Raw genomic sequence first — 23900 nt, forward strand, 5'->3', positions numbered from 1 at the left:
TTTCACTACCACCTTGGAATTTAACAAGCCTACCCGATGGCGGAATAACCATCCAACTGCTGGCTTTGAAATACACAGGCCGAAGACGGGTAGCAGCGTCTTCACTGCGACAAAGCCAGCCCTGCGGTCACCAACCCGCTTGCCCAGCGTGGTGACTATGGGCAAAACACATGAGTTCACGCCATTTATGGCGCGAACTTGTGGAGGCCTATGTCCAGCAGTGAACTGTAATAGGCTCAAATGTGAAAATGAAATAACCTTATCTAGTAGTTGTATCACGTTCTTCATCCGATTGTTCTTCTGGATGCTCTCTTTAAATCAATGGTAGCACGTGTGAAGATATGTGAAGCGTTAAGTATATAATTATAATAACATACTAGACCATACAAGTACATAAGAGTTGGCGTGTCCTGTCAATTCAATACGATGATTCTTTAACATTAGTATATCATAAGATACGTAGGAACTAACAATGAGATTGAGTACGGTATAATTTTTTCCTGTTCCCGACCTGAGGCTACAATTAACTATCAATTTGCCTACGGTGCGCACGTCACGAACATAACGCGATCCTTGTGCACCAATCTTTGTCTTCTTTTTTTGTAAGGTTTTGGTTTCAAAATTTTAAAACCTTTATTTATATGAAATCAGAAAAGTTTAAATAAAAGTGATTATTACAGAATTATAATTTAAGATACTAGGCTTTTTATTGAGGGTAGGCCAATATTTAGTACAACGAAAAAACATAGAACTGTAGAGTAACTAAATAATAAAACCACAAGTTGCATCACTAGCTTACAAATTTTAATACCTTGATTCGAGCAAATCGGAGAACTTGTTGAGAAAACAGTAGTTGGATAATACTATAAACCCGCATTGTAACAGCGTTGTGGATTAAGCTCTGATCCTTCTCCTATGTGAAGAAAGAGGCCTGTACCCAGCAGTGGGATATTACAGGCTGAAGCGATATAAATAGTATCAAATTAATTATGTCTAAAACAAATGATTACACGAAATCTTCTCAAATCTTTTGTAATACGTTTCCCACGATCAACTAAGTTTACGATATATAAAAACCAACGCGGTGTTGTCAGATTTCACTCGATCTCGGACAAGCACTTAAAATTTAAATCTGCAGCTTCACCAGCTCGAGATGACTGATGCCTTACCTGCAATAAAAGGAAAGATTAGTTAACATTGTTTACTTTTTTACTTTATTAGGAAGAGAATAGGATTGTAGTTATTTTAACTAACTTTAAGATATAAGAATTGTTTTAATTTGGAAGATTACTACCTTTTACTTTCGTTTATTACCAGGAAACTGTGACTAACTAAATTTATAGACCTTTTTGTTATTTTTACCTTCTTTTTATTGGACTGAATACTTTAAGTTACTCCAGTTTTCCTTAGAAATAGCATAAGACCAATCGAAAGTTTTGAAGAAGAAAAACTTTTTTGATTTGCGATTTAATTACGTACATTATATAAAAATAATACTTAATAAAATCCCATCCACCATCCATTCCACAGCATTTTAATTAAAATACTATTTGAAATAGAACACACTTTTCGTTTTTTTACTCATTTTAATAACTTCAATCAATCACACGAAATAATATTTACATCGGTCTGGTTATTCTAAACATCAACGTATTGAAAAAACAAATCAGACAAACTTTACATTATTTATAAAAACATATACATAATACATATATATAAAGTTAAAGAGCTTTTGTTTGTTTGAACGCGCTAATTTCCTCAGAAACTAGGTACTGGTTAGAATTGAATAATTCTTTTTGTGTTGGATCGTTCATTTACCGGGGATATATTGGATATATAATATTTTAGTAAGTTTATTTCTTAAATAAACGCGGGTAAAAACGCGCAACATCACTAGAATATAATATAGTAAATCAAACGACAGTTATTAACTAACACATACTAGAAACATATTTGCAATTAATTATGTGGAACGGAAATAATTAGCATCGAACTGATTATATTAACGTAACATTTACATAATACGTATATATTTATATACAGATTAGAATGTAAGTGGATACAAGAAGCCTAGTAACTGATTGAATTCATTACGTGTAAATCGCTTACGAGCAAGAGTTTTCTTATGCTATAGGTTTAATAAGTATCGTTATTAACTTGAAATATATCTATAATTTTTGTTATTTTTTAGCTCTCTCTATCATCACTAACTTAAATCTGCCTCTCAACTTCCGTTCGCCTCGTCCAATCACACCTTTCGTAACGCCCCAGTCACGCATTCACCAGGTTACTACCCAAGACAAGCATGCGTAAAGAAGTTGTACTTCAATATGTCATTGAATTAGAAGCAAGATGTAACCCCTAGAAAAAAACTTAAAATGTTTAGTGTAAAAGGTACACTAAACTTATAATTATCATACTTGTTATTGTGACTTGCAAAACGTTTCAATGGAATACAATCAAATATCATTTTTGACATGACGATCACCATTTAGTGGGAATTTTTCGCAACTTTACTCTCCAGAACTGCTATTAACATATCTGTAAGGTAATCGTATACCGGCCAAGTGGCGATTTGTCAACTAAGCAGATATTATTTCAGTTAAGCAATGTTAAGGCTTAGTGCTTACTGTGTATCTCACTATAATTATGTATTACGATTTAGGGTTTTTGACATAATAATAAATTGAAGTATAGAATATTTCGTATAAAATGTTTGCTTAGATCTGATGAAGATGTTCTTATCTTTCAATCTTTTAATTTTCTATATATTTTTCTTTTCAGATTAAAATTAAGATTAAAATTAAAAGTAACAATTAAATAAAAAAAAAATATATTTATGAAAACAGAACGAGATATTTAATTATTTAAATTAAATATGTAATTTTATATTAATATAAAAAAATATACATACAATAACAACAACACACGTTACTACACATTTAATTATAGATATAAATCAAGATCATTTTATATTCAAGTTCTAACCAAAGAAAGGTCGCATATGAGGACATACCCCAAGTTTTATACGAAGCACGATATCACTGTTCGTATTACAGAGTTACGACATCGGAACCAGTCGTAAGACATTCGCATCGCGCTAATCTAAAAACTTCATCTGCGAAACCCGCTGTTAGATGCTAGCGAGATTGTCGCTGAATAGCGTTGGCCAAAACAACTTTGATGAATGCCTATTCACCGTTGATTGTTTATATTTCGTGTGTGTTCGCTTAATTGGGACTGTTCCCCGTGTTTCTTGTGGGTATTTTTTTATTTATTTAATGTTTTGTGAACTGTCGTGGTCGTTTTTTAACGGTATTTTATATTTAAAAAGAAATGTATGAATTATCAGAAAGTGCTTGAAGTTTCTATTAAAATATACCCTTTAAAATCTTGTAAACAATTTTTGTTTCTATTTTGAAATTAAATATATAATTTAACGTTGTAGAACAAGGGCAATAATTCCGTTTCAAGTCTTATGGACAAAATATTGGTAGCTCACTTCACTCACTTCAGCCTAATACAGTACACTGCTGGACATATGCCTACACAAGTTCACGCCAAAAATGGCGTGAACTCATGTGTTTTGCCCATAGTCACCACGCTGGGCAGGCGGGTGGTGACCGCAGGGCTGGCTTTATCGAACCGAAGACGCTGCTGCCCGTCTTCGGCCGGCTTTTTAAGTTCAAAAGTGGTAGTGGAAATATGTTATGCCTTAGTCGCCTCTTACGACACCCACGGGAACAGAGTGGGTGGCTATATTCTTACTGCCTTATCATCATTACAGCCTATACAGTCCACTGCTGGACACAGGCCTCCACAAGTTTACGCCAAAAATAACGTGAACTCATGTGTTTTGCCCATAGTCACCACGCTGGGCAGGCGGGTTGGTGACCGCAGTACTGGCTTTGTCACACCGAAGACGCTGCTGCCCGTCTTCGGCCTGTGTATTTCAAAGCCAGCCTTAACCACACAGCAATATTGGTAACATTAATAATTAATTAATAATAGTTTAAAGAATTAAAAAATATTGAACAGCCTTTCATCAACTAGAAGAACTAATCTTGTATTTAAATCTACACTATTAGTAAATACACTCTATTTGTTTATGCTTCTCGTCTTAAGAGCCACACAAAATTACGTTATCAATCTATGAAGTTATAATAATATGCATAAAGTCAACCAATTTGGTAGATAAGATCATCTAACTAATCATTGGTGAAGTTATGAGAATCTGGACTGTACTGTACTGAAACAATTTATAAAAAAGTTTTGAACAATTTTCTTATACTCATATGAAGGGTCAGAGCTTACTCTGCCATATTGACCTCCTTTGAAGTTGTTAAAAAAATTCCTTTGTTCAAGGACAAAATATGTCCCCTGAGAGTGGCATTCGACCATCGGAACTTTTAGTAACTTTCTTATAACACCACAGAGGCCTCATGGTTCTGGTGATGGTATCTTCAACTTAAGAAACTCTACTGACACCTCTACTCAACTTTATACTTGATTGAATATTTTGACATTTACACCATCTGCATCTCCTAGAGAGACCGCACCGAAGTTCGGGATGAAGAGTATCCAGTAAATGTATATCATTTCATTTCAAGCAACGACATTTACGATTAAAGAATGACGTTGACGATACATGTTCGTAGATTCCAGAAGCTATATCGAATACGGATAAGAGTACAATGAGGCCATATAAGTGGTTCCATCTGTAATCTTGTCCCATTGTTCAAAGAGAAATTTACCGAATCTACTGTTACGGTTGTTTCAATGAAAACGAGATTCTGTACCGTAAATAACTCACCTGCCACCGTCGACCATGACAAGTGCGCTTTTAATCTTGACGTGACAGCCACCGACCAGACGGCCCAAATTTTCGTTCACGTATATGTATGTAAATCTCTCGTTTGACAAGTGATAGTTGAATGGTATTGTCGTCTCAAAACCAACACCACAGTGCGGCTTATATATTTTGTAATCACTTTTCAGTAACCGCAAAAGATCATTCCAATCGTTCCGATGTGTTAACCGAAACCTTAAAGGCAATAAACAAGGAAAAAAATTTCTGTTTTTTTTTTAAATCCTCAAAAATTACGAAGTCAATTCAACTCATAATGGAGTATAACACACCATTGTGCAATGTTTGCTTCTCGATGCACGTATCTCATATAATTTAATTTTGTGTCGGTTAAATGCCACGGGACCTGTTCACTGACCTACAGAGATTTTTTACACCAAACCGACTATATGTAATCTCGATTCGTGATTGCGACACTGCTTTTCGGCAATTTCGCTGTCTCGATAGAGTACGCAATAATTTGCGGTGCCGTGTGTAATACGTTAAATGAATTCTTCAGCCTTAAGTGAAATTACCTGACAAAGAAATGTTAATGTCTTTTTAATGAATAGTGCATTATTAAACTGTAATTACGTAACAATAATTATTTCTAAATTTTTAAATAATTTCCTTATCTTTAACTTACTATCCCTAGCAAAAAGACATGGTTTTAATTCGTTTATTTTAATAAATTACTAAACAATTAAACGCCTCACGCTCATTTTACTGTCCTATGATTATCAACTAACCACTATTACTTATTGTAAATAAAACACGACAAAAAATTCTTTCAATTTTAGCTAAAGATGTGTGATAAGAGTTTTTACGTAACAAAACATCAATACAATAGTATCAGAATCGGAATAACTTCCGACGTCTTGTGCAGTCCATTGAGAATCCGCGATAAATCTCTATAACCACAGCACAACCAGGCGCTGCGCATAGCGTACATTTCTGTAAACCAATTAAAAGAGTAAAATTATATCCTTTAAATACTCTACATAGCAACATTCACTTGCTTTCCATTCATTAGTCTGTTGCGTAACATTCGAGGGTGCTTTATAGGGATTTGTACGTTACCGCCCTTAAAATTTGGGTGAAAGTTGCCCGGAGCGTTTCTGTTGTTTCCTGACACGGTTCTGACCCATTTGTCGAACTTAAGCTCTAATTAGGCAATAAATTAGGTTACACGCCTTTAGACATCGTCGTCCGCGGTAATTGCCTGCAATTACAATTTATTACGTCCATAACATCAGATCGGTCGTTAATATATTTCAATCGTTCTGTTTCAGTACAAATTTTGCAAATAAAGTATTTTCGAGTTTAAGGTGTTAATTAATCGACATAAAATTTAACTTTCTCTATTTAAACACTTCCTGAATAACTATAATAAAAAAGTAATTGGTCGTTTAATACGTAATTAGTCCCCGTTATTGATAAGAATATTAAATTAAAAATTATAAAATTAATTTATTATATATCTACAATTAATAAATAAAATCGTTATAAACAACATTAAAAAAATTGTACTTCGAAACAATTAAAAATTATTAAAACCTAAAAACAAAATTCACGCCGATATGGTGTCGAAGACGTTAGAAAAATGCGATAATACAATTTATCCTTTTAAAAATTCAGAGCTTTATTCCTAATTGATTACGTATAAAGATAAGGATATCTATTCACGTACGTTTTAGTCATTCCATTAAAAAAATATCAAAAAAAGGTACAAATTTGATCTCTGCTGTTTCATATGAGATATGATCAGCACGTGTTTCTCCACATGCATGAAATATGGCCCGTTTTTTTATCATCGAACAAATCTTATTAGTAATACTAAGTATTCCGCTGTAGACGAAGCAGGTGGTCACGTGCCGTTACGTGGGAGTCCGATGCAATCTGTGCCGCACGTACCCTAGGGTCGACACTTACTATTTAGTTTTGACAATCACTAAACACGAAATTTGATTTCTTTTTAAATTGGCTCGAAAAAGTACCAATTTTACTGACTACTTTTTAATTTTTTTTTTTACTGTGAAAACTATTACGGCTTACGTTTGTTTTTTATGTACAGCGAAATATTCAAGAGACTGCTCAAATTTAAGTACTCGAAAATTCCTACTCTTCCTAACCTTACGTGCTAAAAACCAAAATATTATATTTGCTTCTAAAACTGTATCGGCAAGCATCTATTTCAATTAAAAAAAAAAAATCAAAAGGAGTTTTATAAAAGTAGGTCACCTATCTTGGAACTTAACGGCATCGGTCGTTCTAAATTTTTATTGATGTCATCGTAGCCTTAGGAACCGTTACTTAGTAGTTGAGGTGCGTCGAACGCTCGAAGTGATGCGTGTATGATTTAAACGATTAACTTCGCTGTAAAACAATGGAATCTTAATTATGTGTTCTAATCAGGCTTATCTTCAAGTTCAGAAATAATTGTATCAGAGATTAGGGTTATTAGTTACAATATGAAAACGCGGTTTTTTTTTAATTGCCTGTTATCAATTACACCTCTATTTTAGTAAGATTGTTATTAAGTGTTAAAGAAGATGTTTATACCTGATATTTTAATACATATATTTCTTCTGTGCGTATGTTCGTCACTGAACTTCTCCTAAACGGCTGAATCGATTTGGTTACTTAGGTACATATATTTCTATGGCTTCACGGATGGTTTGAAAACAATTTAACCCGGTAGGTGGCGCTCCTATTGGTATGTAAGCAATCAAATTTGGTAGCTGTATTCCGAGTAAGACAACGTCTGCCGTGTCCGCTAGTAGTAAATATTTAAAATCAATTAAGTAAAGCTTTCATATGACACGCAAGACTAGATAAAATTTAACACAAGTTAACTAAAATAGTATTTCTTGTGTTAATAATAGAAAGAAGACATTAAGGCACACACATTATAAAGTAAAACAAGATTGCTCTCATATGACTTACTTAAATTTTAAACAAAATAACTAGAAAAGACTACAAAAGCAGTAGTTAAGAGTAAAAGGCTAAAAATGATCACATTAAAGTACATAAAGACAGTAAGTTACTGTACAGTCGCAAGTAGACACTAAACAAGTAAGAAATCAACAGCGAAATGTGAGCGGTTATCGCGACGTCGCTAACGCGGTTAGCGATGCGCGTGCGACGAGCGCCAGGGACAATTGCGTCAGTGTTCCGCTATTCTAATAAAAAAATACTTCAAGCTAGGCTATGTAAATACGAGTTATATAATATCAGAAAAATTGTAATCTTTACAATTGTTTTAATCGTAACTAGCCGCCCGGACAGACTTCGTTCTGTCAAAAGTTAATAATAAATAATTTTTTTTTAACTCTCGTGGGCCTTAAGGAACATTCAAAAAAATAAATTTGCCGAATCGGTCGAGCCATTCTCGAGTTATGCTCAAAGTTAAAAGTGAGGCTATCACCGACACGGAATATATCTGCAGAGAAGAATCGGAAAGAAACTCCGCAGTTACTCTATCAGCTCACTGAAATCAATTACTGTTTATAATAACTATAAGTGAATGAAATACAAGACCTAAGGATTTAACATCTTAGTAGATGTATCGAATTTCTCTTTCAACAAATTAAAAAAAAAATGTTTTGACCGCTAAAGCAAATACAATACAAGACTGCTGTATCGTCGCGCTAAACCGCAAAAATAATAAATAAAAATTGTCAAACAGTTCTCTAACCGCACAATCGTCTAAGTAAACAATTGAAAAACGCCCCTACAGTCGTAAACCACGCAGTAAGACTTTAAATTAACACCCCTAAATGCATCTTTGTAAATTGCTTTAGACAAGTTTGTGCCTACGACCACGCTTATAAATTTTTCACTTAGTCCGGAATAAAGAGTATGAATACTCTGATTTTATAATGAGAAGCTCTTTATAATTAAAGGTCCCCGATGGTTAAATTTTGTACTTGGACATCACATAGGAAATACATATACCGACAACAACCGATTGCTGTTACTTATATGCCAAATATTATTCATCATGTAACGCGTCATACATAGTCAAATAACAAAACAAACTCTAAAATGTGCCACTTGGATAATGTAATCCCACCAAAAACATTTTCATGTAAAATGTTGCCAAGACGAGATCATATGGCTCGCACTGTCAAAAAGTTATCAGATCTCATGTAGAGCCAAGCTTCTAACTCTACACGCCCTAACTCTACAAGCCCTAACTTCACAAACTCTACACCTTAGTCAAAATATGTGGCTTGGCCGTTTCGCTACCGTCACGTGGGCGTAAGGTGAAAATTTTTTTCACTGTTTTTTACTTTTCTGTCATACAATAGTTCTATTAAAGAAAAAATAAAAAGAAGAAGAATAATTGATATACATATAATACAAATAAAACTAAAAAGAGAAAATATATTTATATAAATGAGACAGGAAACTCGTCATCTACAACATCGGCAGCCGGTAGTAACGAAACGGCCAAGCCACATATTTTGACTAAGATGTAGAGTTTGTGAAGTTAGGGCTTGTAGAGTTAGGGCGTGTAGAGTTAGAAGCTTGGCTCTACATGAGATCTGATAACTTTTTGACAGTGCGAGCCATATGATCTCGTCTTGGCAACATTTTACATGAAAATGTTTTTGGTGGGATTTCACTTCTTTTTGTAAGTTGCTTATGACAACATTATAATTGCATTTTACCTCCGACACATTTTATACCATAAATATCATCCAATCTTCACCATATTCGGTTTAAGCACGCTGTTTTTGATTTTATGTTGAACTGATATGCAAACGGTGATCTCTGCCAAAACTTAAATACCAAAATTACAAAATGTAAATTTTCGACATAAACTAATAATCGATTTGTATTTTTTATATATTTTATTATTATTATTAATAACAAGGAGTCCCTATATCAATTTTCAGACCTCTAGCATTAAAATTTGCGGAAGTCTCATACAAACTTCCATCCCCTAGTTTAAGGGGTTGGGGGGTAAAAGTTCCAAGTTTTAGAATTTTTTTGTTGTTTGTGTACTAATACTAGCTTACATACCAAATTTCAGCTTTCTGGGACTTCAGGAAGTACTCTAAGAATTTTGATGATCATCAGTGAGTGACGAAATCGGGGTTTTTTAGATATCAATAAAATCTAAAGTATAAGAGCTATGCAATTGAAACTTTATATGTTTAATAAGTTTACTATTGACATCATATCCCCAGAATTTTGTTTATCTAGTATAATCCAAACCCAAGTTATGGGGGTTCAAAAAAACGACGAAGCACTTCGAGAAAAGATAGGTAGTGCTTTTCGTTTTTTTTTTTTTTGTTTCGTCTTGGCGGGGGCACTACCGTGCCCCCAGATAGACACAAAGAAAGTTAATTTCAAATATATATTATATTGGTAAATATTACCGACATAATTTTCATCGCTTCATTAAATTTAAACTATCATTGGCACATTACAGAACGCATTTTCACATTACACGAGAATAAGATCGCGCAATCCGCAAACGACAATATAATATTTGAAAATACGACAAATTGTTACAATTTCACAAATTATGCCCACCGTGGAAATCTAAAACAAAACGCCGGTGATACAAATCGTGTTCGCAACAACAGTTGGCGAGAAGTTAGAGCCGATCTCGAGTACAATAAAGAGGTCAGTCATCAACGCTGAATTAAGTGATTACGGTCACAATAATATTATTCTTAGATACTAGAAACGCTACTACCGAACAATTTAAATGTTGAATAATAAAACTAACTTTAATAATAAATGTGAATAAGGTAGATAAGTACACATGTAATAATTTTAATGTAAAAATAAACGATAGCTTTGAAATGAAATCAGAAGTACCGAAGGTATACTGTCGGGAATCTGTTACTATTGATGATACTCAAGCTGACTGAGAACTGATGTTCAATACAATAAAAGACGCCAGTCACGACGGCCAATGGTCAAAGGAACTGTCGACCAGTCTATACCGTGGCAAATTGTTATTTATCAAAGCGCAATTCGTCCGGTCGCTTCCTTGTCAAGTGCATGTTACAGTGCAGGGTTACAGACGGCAAGAAACGAATTATTCAAATCATATGAAAATATATTCAAAATCAAGAATGATACGCGCAATTACCCAAATATATCTCTAATCTAATTTGCTTGATCACGTCAAGAGCGTATGAAAGGATGCGCCTGTCAGGCGGTTGTCAGGTACAGACTACGACCTGTCACGTCCACTCCGGTATGTCGGATTAGGCGGGCTATCACGACATGACCGTGCATGCGCAGCGCTAATTGCGACATGTCCCCGCACCCCTGGGTCAGACTAACGGGCATCCAGCGTTATAAATGATATGGGACGTATGTTAGCGGAATATGAAAGGGATGCTAAAGAGCTTTATCATCATGAGAGGACCATTATTCAAAGAACAAAGAACACGTTTCCTCGTACGCGCTGGAATCTCGTACGGGACAATTTAATAACTACTAAAGAAATTAATAAAGCTCCTAAGATACAACATTAACGGTATAATGTTTAATGTACAAAATATGAATATTAAAGCAACGGAAAATGTAAACGTCTTCTTTATCTTCCGATGCCTTTATCCGTTACATTGTGGAGATGAGAGTATTATCATTACAAGAAATGTCATTATCGCATAATCATTACATGATGTACGTAGCTCGAGGAAGCCATTGGTTCTTACCGGATTTCCCATCTGACTATAATTTAAGAAGACAGCGTGCTATCTAGAACTCGGAAGTGTTATATGTTATCTAACTTTTGTGTACATCATTGAAACTACGGGAACTCTTCCCACAGATTTTATAATTATCAAATTACGTTCGCATTAAAGTTGTTACTCGTCGTCTCACGTTTGCCGGTTACATTTTGATATTATTTTGTTTTGGCTTTTGTTTTCTTAATTGTTACGAAAACTGGGTTAAACTATTTAGGTGATCAGCTTACTCACACGCTTGGAGTTATAACTAAATTGTTATTTTCGATAGTAATTAGACTGAAAATTGTTTTACATAATCGAGGCAATTAGTTGAAATTATTTTGATGGTTACAAGCGATTTCGTAACCAGCTTTTGTTATAAATATATTTAACTATTTATTTTATTAAACAAATTTAGTATCTGTTGACTTTTTGAATTACATTGAAATTACATTAGCTCAAAATAAAACGACAGCACTGTGTATTATTTTTTTAGATATAACTTTTCAAAGTAAAAATTTTTATTGTTTATATTGATAAAAAACTATCTTACATAACTATTTTTATACGTACATACCTTATCGGAAACAGATGACAACTAATTGTGTTAACAGGTATTCGACTTGAACGATCGAGTCATATGAATGAACAAAGTTAGCGATTAACGACCAAGAACTTTAAATTTTAAAATTGCTATAAATAAAATTCTGTAAAATAACTGTACAAAGTGGATATTTCTTAAAAAATAAAGCTAAAAACAATAAAAAAAGACGACGAGTCGCGACGACCCCGTAACGTTATACATTATGAAGGCATAATGTCGGTAACAGGTATATGATCCTAAATTCACCTAAAAATAATCATTGTTTACTCTATTTATGAATTATTTTGAAAATATTTACAAAACACGTAAGGAAAAAAGAAGATATTTAGAATTAATATACACAGGTACTATTATTATATCAAATATGGTGAACTAAACAGAGGAACTGTTAGTCACATAAAATAATCTATATGAACAAGGTCTAAGCCTCTCAGGCTCCATTTGAAATGCAGACATAATTCCGCTCGCGCGAATGCTCGTCAATAATTATTATAGATTATTTTAATGCGATCATTTCATACGAACGCTCCATTTATTTTTAATGATTAATTTAACGCTCTCTTAACGTTTATAAAGAGGCTAAGTGGATAATTTAGTATTCCTGATATCCTAATAAAGTTAATTGAAATTCATGAAGACACTTCAAGGATCTCTCGAACGATACGATTTAAAAAAGGAGGTAAAACTAATTAGTGACTAATGCTTGTTATGAACGTTGCATTTAAGTTTCGGGTTTAGGTCATTGACAGTTTGTAATCATCTTTAGTAATTTAAAGGAAGTGCGATTACGATATGAGAAGTCGTGATTAAGTTAAGTACATCTTGGTGGAAGATTTTGTATTAGAATCCTTTTGTACTTTTTCTTGTTTTTTAAAATATTAATAATATTTTTAATTCCTGTCCGTCTTTTGATGTAGGTATACGTTACACAAAATTGATAAGTTTTGCTAGTACAAGTTCAAGTACCAAAACATACACAGATACAGCATAAATATCAATAACAAACAGCCCGACTGACGTTGTCCTTTCATCTGAACTGTCAAACGCCTAAATTAAAAAAGTTGTTTTTTTTTTAATTTTTGACATAATTTAATTCTTTTTTCTTAAGTACATTCTACAAACTATAAGAAAAAAAAAAAAGAATAAACTGAATTGGTCCAGCCGTTCTCGAGTTTAGGGTTCAGTAAAACATTTAGCGAATGATTTTTATTTACATACATTTTAAAGAGAGACACATTCCCCTATTATCGTAATTAATGATTAAATAAATAAGTCCGTGCACAGCATGTTATTATGCAAAATATGTAACAATATAAACCGTACGATTGTCACGTAACAAGGTTACGTTTATGAATATTTATGAAGGAGATTTATTCGTCGGAATAAAAGGATCACAATACTTTGTTTGATAAAATATTTTTTTATCCTTTAATTATTCTGAAAGTCACGTAATATTTAATTATTTAAGCTGCTATCATGTTTGATGGCTTGTCTCATACTTTTTATAGTGTTGAAATTATGAGATAACTTGATGACGATACCGAAAAAAAAAACAGAATAGAACAAAGTTATTCCCTATTATTAAAATTTAACATAGAAACAATTTCATTCCAATGTCTGAAAATTAATTGTAATTCATAAATGTTAAAATTAATGTAGGTAGTGATTTTAATGATTTTTCCCTTATTGGTAGGCTCAAGAAGATAAATAAGCTATAGGCTTACATAGAGAGAACATCTCGCTACATTATCTTTTTAAGGAGTCGCTATATATATATATATCGGATATCGCGAAGGAATAGCTATTTGTGTCAAGGCGAGCAAAACCATAAAGAGTGTCAATTCTTAAATAAGTTATACTATTATATATATTTAAGTTATACTATTATATTACTATTATACTATTATATTATACTATATATATATTACGTTACTTCATCAGGTGATTATGAAAATAGCGAAGTGAGAAAAAAATACAGTATTTTTGGCAAAATCAGAAGATAATTTTGCCACACGTATAAGACTAAAAAAAACATATTTTATAAACAAAAATTTTTGAAGCTTCATCCGACTGGGAAAGCAGTTTCTATCAAGAAGAGAAAAGAGATGACGCACTTATCAACAGATCAACTTTCCACATCAACATTGAAATAAAGAATTGGCAGATTATAAAACGGGGCCCATTAACAAATTGCCGATGCATTACAATGTAAGTCAATTGTACCGCGCTTCAAGTGTGAGACAAGATAAATTAATTTTCATATTGACGGCGCCGCACTTGTCGAGAATTCCTCACACCTGCTTCCTAGTCTGTATCTATGACATCTATAAATAAAATCTATCTTAGTAATAAATAACTTTTGCATAGCGGTATACGGTATTTGCGTTGCAGTCTCGTTAACTTATTGCATTTTTTAATTCAAATTTTCTAAGCTTTATGCGTAAACTGATTCACAAATTCCTCAAATGTTTAATAGCTTCTAAATCATTTTTTATTTCAGTGTATTAGGAGAAATTGTTCGAATTTTAAACGTAGAAGAACAAGAAACTTAAATAACGTTTATTATTTTAAAAAAAGAATTATTGAACATATAATACACAAGTGCACGTAAGCTATATCATACCTACACATGCGCTATAAAATACGAAAATATTTACGAAATATCAAATAATTATTGTTATATAAATGTGGCTAGGATTTTTATATTGTCTGCGGTACCCGTTTTCCGTCTTTACTAAAGTTATTTATGTGTCAAATTAGTCTAAAAATAAACGTTATACTGTGTACTCGCTGTTTCATTTATCAACGGTATGAACTTTCACACAATTTTAACAAGTCCTCGATGATCATCAGCTCATAGAATATATTGTCTAACATCACTTCTGTTTCACAGCGCGATGACAATTTCTTTCTCCATTTTGTCATTTGATATCGTAAAGAAACGCCCACAACATAGTTCTATTCTTCTAAATGACCTTGAGTTCGTTTATAAGACGTGTTTTACATAGTTCACGGATATATCATACATAAAATAATGCATATTATGGTTTTATCAAATAACATTAAATGTCTTTTAATTCCAATTAATGAAGGTTTACAAGTCTATGTCAATTCGATAGTTGTGTTTAATTACACTTTTATAATTACAATAATTTGTATTAGTATTGTACGTACATATTAGCCTTGACTTTATAGACGTAAAAATACTTGAAATTTTAAGAATAATCTACATACTAATTGATCGAAATACACTTTCAATGTTATCAAATTTAAAATAGGACTTTCATTATCACTCATGTAATTTGTCATTTTGATAACATATGACGTAGCTTATCAATTTTAATACAATTAATCAATTTTAAGTATGATAAAAATGTCATTAACTTAACCTTACATTAATGTTACTTGCTATGGTCACGTGGAAAATTTTTAAAGTATCAAAATATAAAAATAAAATTAACAACAATATACTTAAGAAGTATTAACGAAGGGCTATAAATATAACAATTTCAAACAAACGATATATTATCTATACAAATAAATAAAATTGGAGTGTCTGTTTGTAATATTAAAATAACTGCTTTTTAGTAAATGCATATGGATGGTATACACGGTACTATGCCAAAATAACATTTTTTGCAATTTTTGTCTGTTTATCTGTCTTTTCGTTCCGGCTAATCTCTGACAGCTGGACCGATTTTGACAGGATTTTCACTGGCAGATAGCTGATGTAATAAGGAGTAACTTAGGCTAATTGTATTTTAGAAGTATATTTATTTCATAACTTTGGGAACTGAAAAATAGCTTTTTTGTTAAATTACACACGGAAAAATTCGCGGGCACAGCTAGTTAATAAATAAAAATAAGTTCTTGGTCAATTAAAACACTAAAAATTAATTCAAAGTTTAAATGAATTACGTCAAAACGTATATCGAATACGATAAAGTAATTTCAGAACGACTACGAATGCACAGGCGGAATGTCAGATGAATAGAGATAGACGAAGCCGGGTGATCTCGACGAAGCTTGTCTGATTCAGTGTGCGTTTTTACACCGCGCTCTCCACTTCACACTCTGAATGCTTTCGTGGCTGGTACAAGTTGTAAGCCATGGCCGACTGTAATCTAAAAGACATGTATGTTTAATGAGCAGCAGGTACGGACAGCGAACGCTTATTACGTCAAATCAAAATTATTTTTAATTTTATGAGTTGCTTTCTCTAAATATGTATAAATTATAAATATATATTGACACTGCCATATAATTATCCTATATTTCTATTCAACTACATATGTGGATTAATAAAAAAAAAACTTACAAGTAATATTCTATCAAGTTACCTGTTATCATTCAAGATCATAAAATTGAATATATATATATATATATATATATACGTGCTTGATTATGTATTGTATGTTCAATGGAAATTGACGATACAGAGAGTTTGCAAGTAAAATAGTTTACAGCGTTTTAAACAGGATTCTCATCTAAAATATAGAAAACCTCTTTTCAGTTGACCTGCAACACACAAAAAATAGACAATATATATTCGTCAGTATATATATATATATATATATACATATACATATATGTCTGTCAGTATTTCATCACTCGCGTCCAGCAACCCGAGCGCTACGGTCTACTACTCCTAGCTTCGTGTTACACGCGAACACTTTCTGTTGGGACAGGAGAATTCAGACCAACACATACGTACATAACTTTGAAGTAATTCCTTATGTACATTAGAAATATATTTGAACATTCCTATATGTTTTTGGCGCAACTTTAGCAATTAAATACTAATAGATGTCATACTGTTTCGTCTTGCCAATGAAACATTGATAGAAATGAATTTTCGTACTTATTTTAATTAAAGTCACTGACTCTTTAACATATGCTTAAATCCGTAAAATATGTAGTTTGAAAACCCCGTTTACTACACATGAAATTCAGATAATTCTATTCACAAATATTTCTTTGTATGGTGATACAAATTATCGTTAAAGAAATTAAAAAATAATATAAAAATGTAATATAATATTCCGATTAAAGGACTTAAATTTAAGGCGCGACTAGCAATCTATTTGTTTTCGAGCAGTATTGTGTTCCTGTTGGTGAGTAAGGTGAACAGAGCTCCTGGGGGGATTGGGTCGGCAACGCGCTTGCGATGCTTCTGGTGTTGCAGGTGTCTATAAGCTACGGTAATCGCTTACCATCAGGTGAGCCGTACGCTTGTTTGCCAATCTAGTGACATAAAAAAAAAAAAACTAAGAAGGATGGCAAGAACATTTGGCTCGTAGTCGTTGGCAGTCCACCAGGTGCTAAGATATAACACTTTAATTAGGTGTTAGCTAGCTTATTCTCAGTTTTTCCGTTAGATTTATTGGCGTGTACTCCTTAAGGAGCGATGTTTCTGATGTAAAAGAGTAACGCTAAGTAGTTATGCTTATAGTTTTACCGCGCAACGTCTCCTCTCAAAATATACGTTAAAATATCACTTAATCGCTTATGGAGTAAAATCCAATCAAATTTTCGAACTATATAAATAAATAAACGCTTCACACTCAACGGCCCCCAGTATCCCTTTGTGTCGGGGTTCCGGTAACACACAATACACAAACACAAACGCTCAGACCACGACCAACATCTATATGGCTAATATAAATGTCTATCGTGAGCGGCGACCAAACCCGCGACCGCCAGCACAACAGTCAGTGCTGTGACCGCTATGCTAACGCGTCGTAGTTGAATCACAGATATTTTTTTTAAATTCCTATAAAACATACTATTTTTTGTTTATTAGCCAACATCTATCTAATATTTCGACATCTATACGGTAACTCAATCCACGAAACTGTCATTGATTTTTGTCAATTATAATTGTTCATTGACTACTCATATAACAGAAGCCCGCCTATTTCGTTACGTATACGTGAACCAATCACTTATAAATCTAAGGCCGTCCAGTTAGCGGTTTCGGCTTCCGTTCTTACCAAATAATAACACACTAAAAATTAACAAAACAATAATTTAACTGTAGATTTAAAATTTCCAAATGTATGCTATTATTTCTGTTTATACTAACAAACCAGTATAAGTTATAGTATGACGACCGTTGTTTGACCAAATTACAACTAATTAAACTCCCAAAAATGGTATTTTAATGACAATAGTTATGTCTGGTTTAACCAAAAATAATCAATATTTAGAATAATTTTCGTGTTTATATTTGAAGAAACTACAAAGTTTTCGAGTATTCAAGTTATTTGGGTGACATCGAAATAGGTTTTAAAATGCATAAATCGTTAAAAACCGTACGGAGGCCAATTTAAAACCCACATATCGCAAACATCGCTTAATCTATCAATTATGTGTGGAATCGAGTTGATGGTCTACCCACGCACAAGAGAAACATATGTTTCGTTATTTATTTATTTATTTAATTCCGTTTATGTTTAAAAAAAAATATTTATATTTTATTAATTAACTTGAATCATTAGAATGATTCATCGATAAAAGCAGCGTAATATAATATCGATGTTTTTTAAAAGTAATTTGTTAAGGTACAAAGAAATTGTTTTTAAATATGTTTACAGTATGCGACTCAAATTAAAAATGTAATAAAAAATGTCCGCGGAAAATATATATTCACATACATAAATAACTAAACTTTTGCTTATATGATTTCACAAGACTTTAAAATTAATAAAACTTTTTGTTATTAATTTTAAAATTTCTAATGCCTTCACATTTGACTAGCTCGTTGGCGCAGTTTGTAGTGCCCTGATTTTGCTCTGCGGGTTGCAGATTCGATTCCCCCCTGAGTCTGGGTGTAATATTTGTATTAATATATGTATGTATTTATTTCTATGTATACTTATCATTTAAAAAAGTATTTAGCTATATCAGCCGGCTGTTACCTATAACACAAGCATTAAGTTGCTTACCATAGGAACAGACGACCGTGTGTGTATGTTATAAGATATTTATTTATTTATTTATTACATGTCTTTAAAGTTTAGAAAACTATTTGGAACATTTGATAATTAAGTACACGCCACATAAAAATTACCAAGATAACTTATATCGTGTAGTAGAAATTGTTAGAATATTAATATGTAGTTTTATTAATCTATGTAACTAGTTTTTGTAGTCTGTGCTATTACACTCATTATTCTACTCTGTACTAACAATGCAAGATGTCGGTTCTTAAGTTATCAAGTGTTGTTTTAAATATAATGTAACAAAGAAAATAAAAATGTTTTAATTAAGTGAGTTGCGTGGGGGCCTAAAAACCTAAATATGCAGACCTATTAGATAAACCATATAAATTCTCACAGAAATAACCTCACTAGATCAACAGACGAACTTACAAGATATGAAAGTCTTCGAGCATAAGAACTCGTTGAGAATGCTTATCTGTAATATGGGCCAGTAGGTGCAGTGTACAAACAAAACGAATAACGTAAGCTACAAAAAGTGATCGATATAATAAATCAACACAAAAAAATAACAAAGCGTAAACCAAACGGAATATCTAAGTTTCATAAAAACATGAGCCGCTCGATCATTTTAAAATCGATTTTCTGCGTCAATCGATACGAATGATTTATTCGGTTCACACTCGCGCCGATTCGTCTTGCGCTATGTAATTGTTTCGAAACGTATGTACGCGCCTTATTTCCTATTTGTTCTGTGGTTATTGTCCATTGTTGAGGTTTTATGACGTTACAAAAAGGTACACTAGGAATCGAACAGGAAATTTTATTTAAAAAACTAAACTATACATTAGAAAGCAATACGCGACATATTAATTTATAATTTCTTCTTAAATCATAGCAAACTTTTTTAAGTATTTTTAAATTAAAAAAAAATTACTTCGATTCATATCATTCAATCTACTTGTCAGATCTCGCAATAATTTATAACAAGTGCCAGGTTTCGAATATTAAAAGAAGCATCAAAACCTGTACACCCAGCAAAAATCTATAAGGAACCTCCTCCTTTTATGAAGTCGCTTAAAAATACTATAACACATTAGACTACGATGATTTATCTTCTACATTATTAAGAATCTTCTTAATAACGTAGATGGACACTTGTCCATTAGTCGTATAATACATAGTTACAATACCTTACATGTATGAAATACGGCAATAACAATAATGACCTAAGTTAAAGGGCGGATGATGTTTAAGGATTGATTAAATACCTTATCTTATCCGCCATCTTGGGAGTTACTCGAGATCGGTCAGGTTCGATAAACGTACCGAATTTATAGCTGAAGACAGTCATTATCTGCTTACGATCGCTAATTTCGTGGATTGAACGACGTTTTAATATAGAATACTGGAATCGATCGCGTTTTACTTTTGAATGTAAGAAACATGACAATCATAGGACTAGACTTATAATTGTATTTGCTCGCAAACGAAAAAACCTACTTCAATTACATCGACAAATAATACAACGTAAGTAGACGAAAAAAATTAACAACTGGGATTCCATCATCAGATCCTGGTTTCCTTATCATGGTACCGCCCTTGGGATATCTCCTTTCTAACAAAAAAAGAATGATCAAAATCGGTTCATAAACGACGAAGCTATCCCCGAACATACATTAAAAAAATATTATATACGGTCGAATTGAGTAACCTCCTCCTTTTTTAAAGTTAGTTAAAAATATAGTTTGTTCATGGGTTTCAGTAATTTATTGATCATCTAATGGCAAATGATGATTGATCTGACACAACAGGCTTTATTTAAGAATTTTCCACAATATTTTAACAACTTAGTTATTATAATTCTCTCTGACTATTTACATATCTAATCGCCATCATGCCATTCAGTTTTGAAAAGCTACCATACTAACTAAATAATAAGACTCTCCATCTCATTGACATGCCTTAAAGTTTTATTTCTAGAATCATCCAGAAAATATAGATCCGAGTACGGAAAACGACGAACAGCGCATCGCAAGCTTTAAATGTCTATACGTATCAATTTTACTGCCTCAAAACCCTTGGCAACTCCTGAGGCGGTCGACAAATGGCCCGATTTATATCGGAGCAAAGACTTTACTATCGTTTTAAGCAACTAGGTATAAGCCCCGACATTGTATGAATTAACTACAGTATAAGGTAAATTAAACGAAAAATTATGTTAGAAAAATAAAAATCGACTTCAATTATTTACATAAATATTCAACGTGTTCGAAGTCAATAAAATACAAATGATTAGACATAACTCATAAAATACTCGTCAGATCTCGAAAATAAATAAATAAATAACAATAAACGCTTCACACTCAACGGCCCCCAGTAGGATTTTCTTCTGTGTTGGGGGTCCGGAAACACAATACACACGCACAACGCCCAGACCACGACAAACATCTATATGGCTGATAGCCCGATACAAATGTTTGTAGTGAGCGGGAATCGAACCCGCGACCGCCAGCGCAACAGCCAGTGCTGTGACCGCTAAGCCAACGCGTCGTCAATGATAAAAAAATAAATTGAGTAGGTACTCATATTTTTAGAAGTCGGTGTAAATTGGAGCAAATATGTAAATAGGTTAACTTACGTCATATAATGATTCGAAATCAGCTAAAGGAACTGGTCGCTTACCTAAAAAAAAAAAATTGATAATTAATTATTGATTATATAAATAGGAATATTATAAAGAAATATTAAAAAAGAGCAGGTATTAAAATTGATTGATGCAATAATTATTTTTAATAACGTGACATATCAATGAGTAATTTCCAGCTATATTTGTCCTAATCGTTAAAAGGATAACAAAATAATAAAATGTTTAGCGTCGGCCATGTTTGGAGGTTTTGATATTTTGATACCATTCGCTTCCAACTGAGGCACGGCAGGAATTTTCCTGCTCAAAATATGGAGCAGCCCGACTAATATAAGACCTTACGGAAGACCGCAGATAAATAATACTGTTTTGCAGTGCTGTGTTTTTGTTGGTGAGTAAGGTGACTAAAGCTCCTTGGGGGAATTGGGGATAAAGTTGACAACGCGCTTGCGATGCTTCTGGTGTTGCAGACGTCTATAGGCTACGGTAATCTCTTACCATCAGGTGAGCCGTACGCTTGTTTGTCGACCTAGTCATATAACAAAAAAAGGCGCGTCGCTTAAACTAATCAGAAACAAGTATTGTAATTGTAAAATAAAAATTAATACACTCTCCTGAAAAGTTGGACTTAGGTACATAGCTACATATGTAATGTTCTCTATAAAAAAAAAAACGTCACAAACAAGATTTCTTGTTCAAGTGATCATGCCTCTGATTTACATGACGGTAACATTTGACAGGGTACCGTTTGTTCCTCAACGTGTGACCACCTGACCACCGACCGCGGTCGACAACTGCGGTCGAACGGAACAAAATATAAGTATAAATTACTGATTTCGATTTAAACGCTACCGTTACGATATAGCCATTTAGGTATTTGTTTAGACTGTGTTTTATATAAGACAAATAGTTGTTAACCGCGTTCATATTTTATGGATTCAACTTATTGGTTCTAGATAATATATTTTTATATGGTGATAGAATAAATAAAAACAGTTTAGTACAAATTAAGTACAAGACACGAGTTCACATCATTTTTGGCGAGAACTTAGGGAGGCCTATGTCCATCAGTGGACTGCGATAGGCTGAAGTGATGATGATGACCAATTAAATATACCTATAAAAAAAAAACAATTTTAGAGAATTTGCTATAAGATATTAAATATATAAAATAGATAAGACACAAAAAAGAATAGAAATGACGAACCATTTTCCAAATATTACAAATGTAGTACTAAGGAACGCATTAGTTAGCTTCAAAAATTCTTTTCTCGCTTATAAATCGACATATAAGATCATAACTAAAGACTAACATCTTAATTAGAGAAACCGCTGACTCTTAACAGCGGTGAGTAATGTATTAACATGAACTATCACGGGCGACAGATACACACGTAAAACTAGACGTACAGGTAACATCGCATCTGGGACGAGCTGACAGTCAGAAGCTTGTCAGGTGTAAAAAGTAAAAAAAAAAAAAAAAAACAACAAGCAAAAGCAACGGATACCGTTAAATTTGCTCTAGCTAGACCGCTTGAGTCATTCACAAAAAGCCACGATCGGTGCGCACGTGCAGCCGACACGGTGACCATGCTTTTGACCGTGGTAACTTTTATAATGTAACTTACTTTTGATAAATATATCTTTAATGTTACGCATATTGAAATATGTTCTGCTGTGGAAAGTTTTTTTTAAGATTTTTACTAAGATTTTTATTCTAACAAACTTAACTATGGCAAAGTTAGATGATTTATTTTGTTATTTTCCGTATCCGTATCGGTTACTTTAAATTTATAGATTCAAAGGTCAATAAATACATAGTAAGTAACAGCGTTATTAAAATCGCGACAAAAACTCTGAGAACGACTACTAACTAATTACTTAATATTGTTTCAATAAACCAAAATCATTATAACACAAATATGTCAACAAAATACTTGATTGATTGCGGTTTTGGCAACATTTCGAATGATCGATCTAACCAATACACGGACACTTGATATTTGAAATACTAGAAGTCTCATAATAGTCGAAATATTTGTCACTCTACATGTATTAACGTTTGCAAATGAAACGTCAAAAGACATCATCTGTGTATATTGAAGATTTGTTAAGCTAAGCGTATGGAAATTTAAAACTATATGGAAATTGTTATGTA

At 32.8% G+C, this 23900-nt stretch overlaps 1 long non-coding RNA gene across 1 annotated transcript; it reads right to left on the reverse strand.

Moving 5' to 3' along the window:
• Positions 1–1016: 1016 nt before the first annotated feature.
• LOC123653940 lies at positions 1017–21782 on the reverse strand. The gene is made up of 2 exons (XR_006743160.1): positions 21737–21782; positions 1017–1169 (listed from the first exon to the last, which is right to left on the reverse strand). It is a non-coding gene; the product is annotated as an uncharacterized LOC123653940 (long non-coding RNA).
• Between the last annotated feature and the right edge of the window lie 2118 nt (positions 21783–23900).

This window comes from Melitaea cinxia, chromosome 5 (assembly GCF_905220565.1).
Source record: "Melitaea cinxia chromosome 5, ilMelCinx1.1, whole genome shotgun sequence".
Lineage (NCBI taxonomy): Eukaryota > Metazoa > Arthropoda > Insecta > Lepidoptera > Nymphalidae > Melitaea > Melitaea cinxia.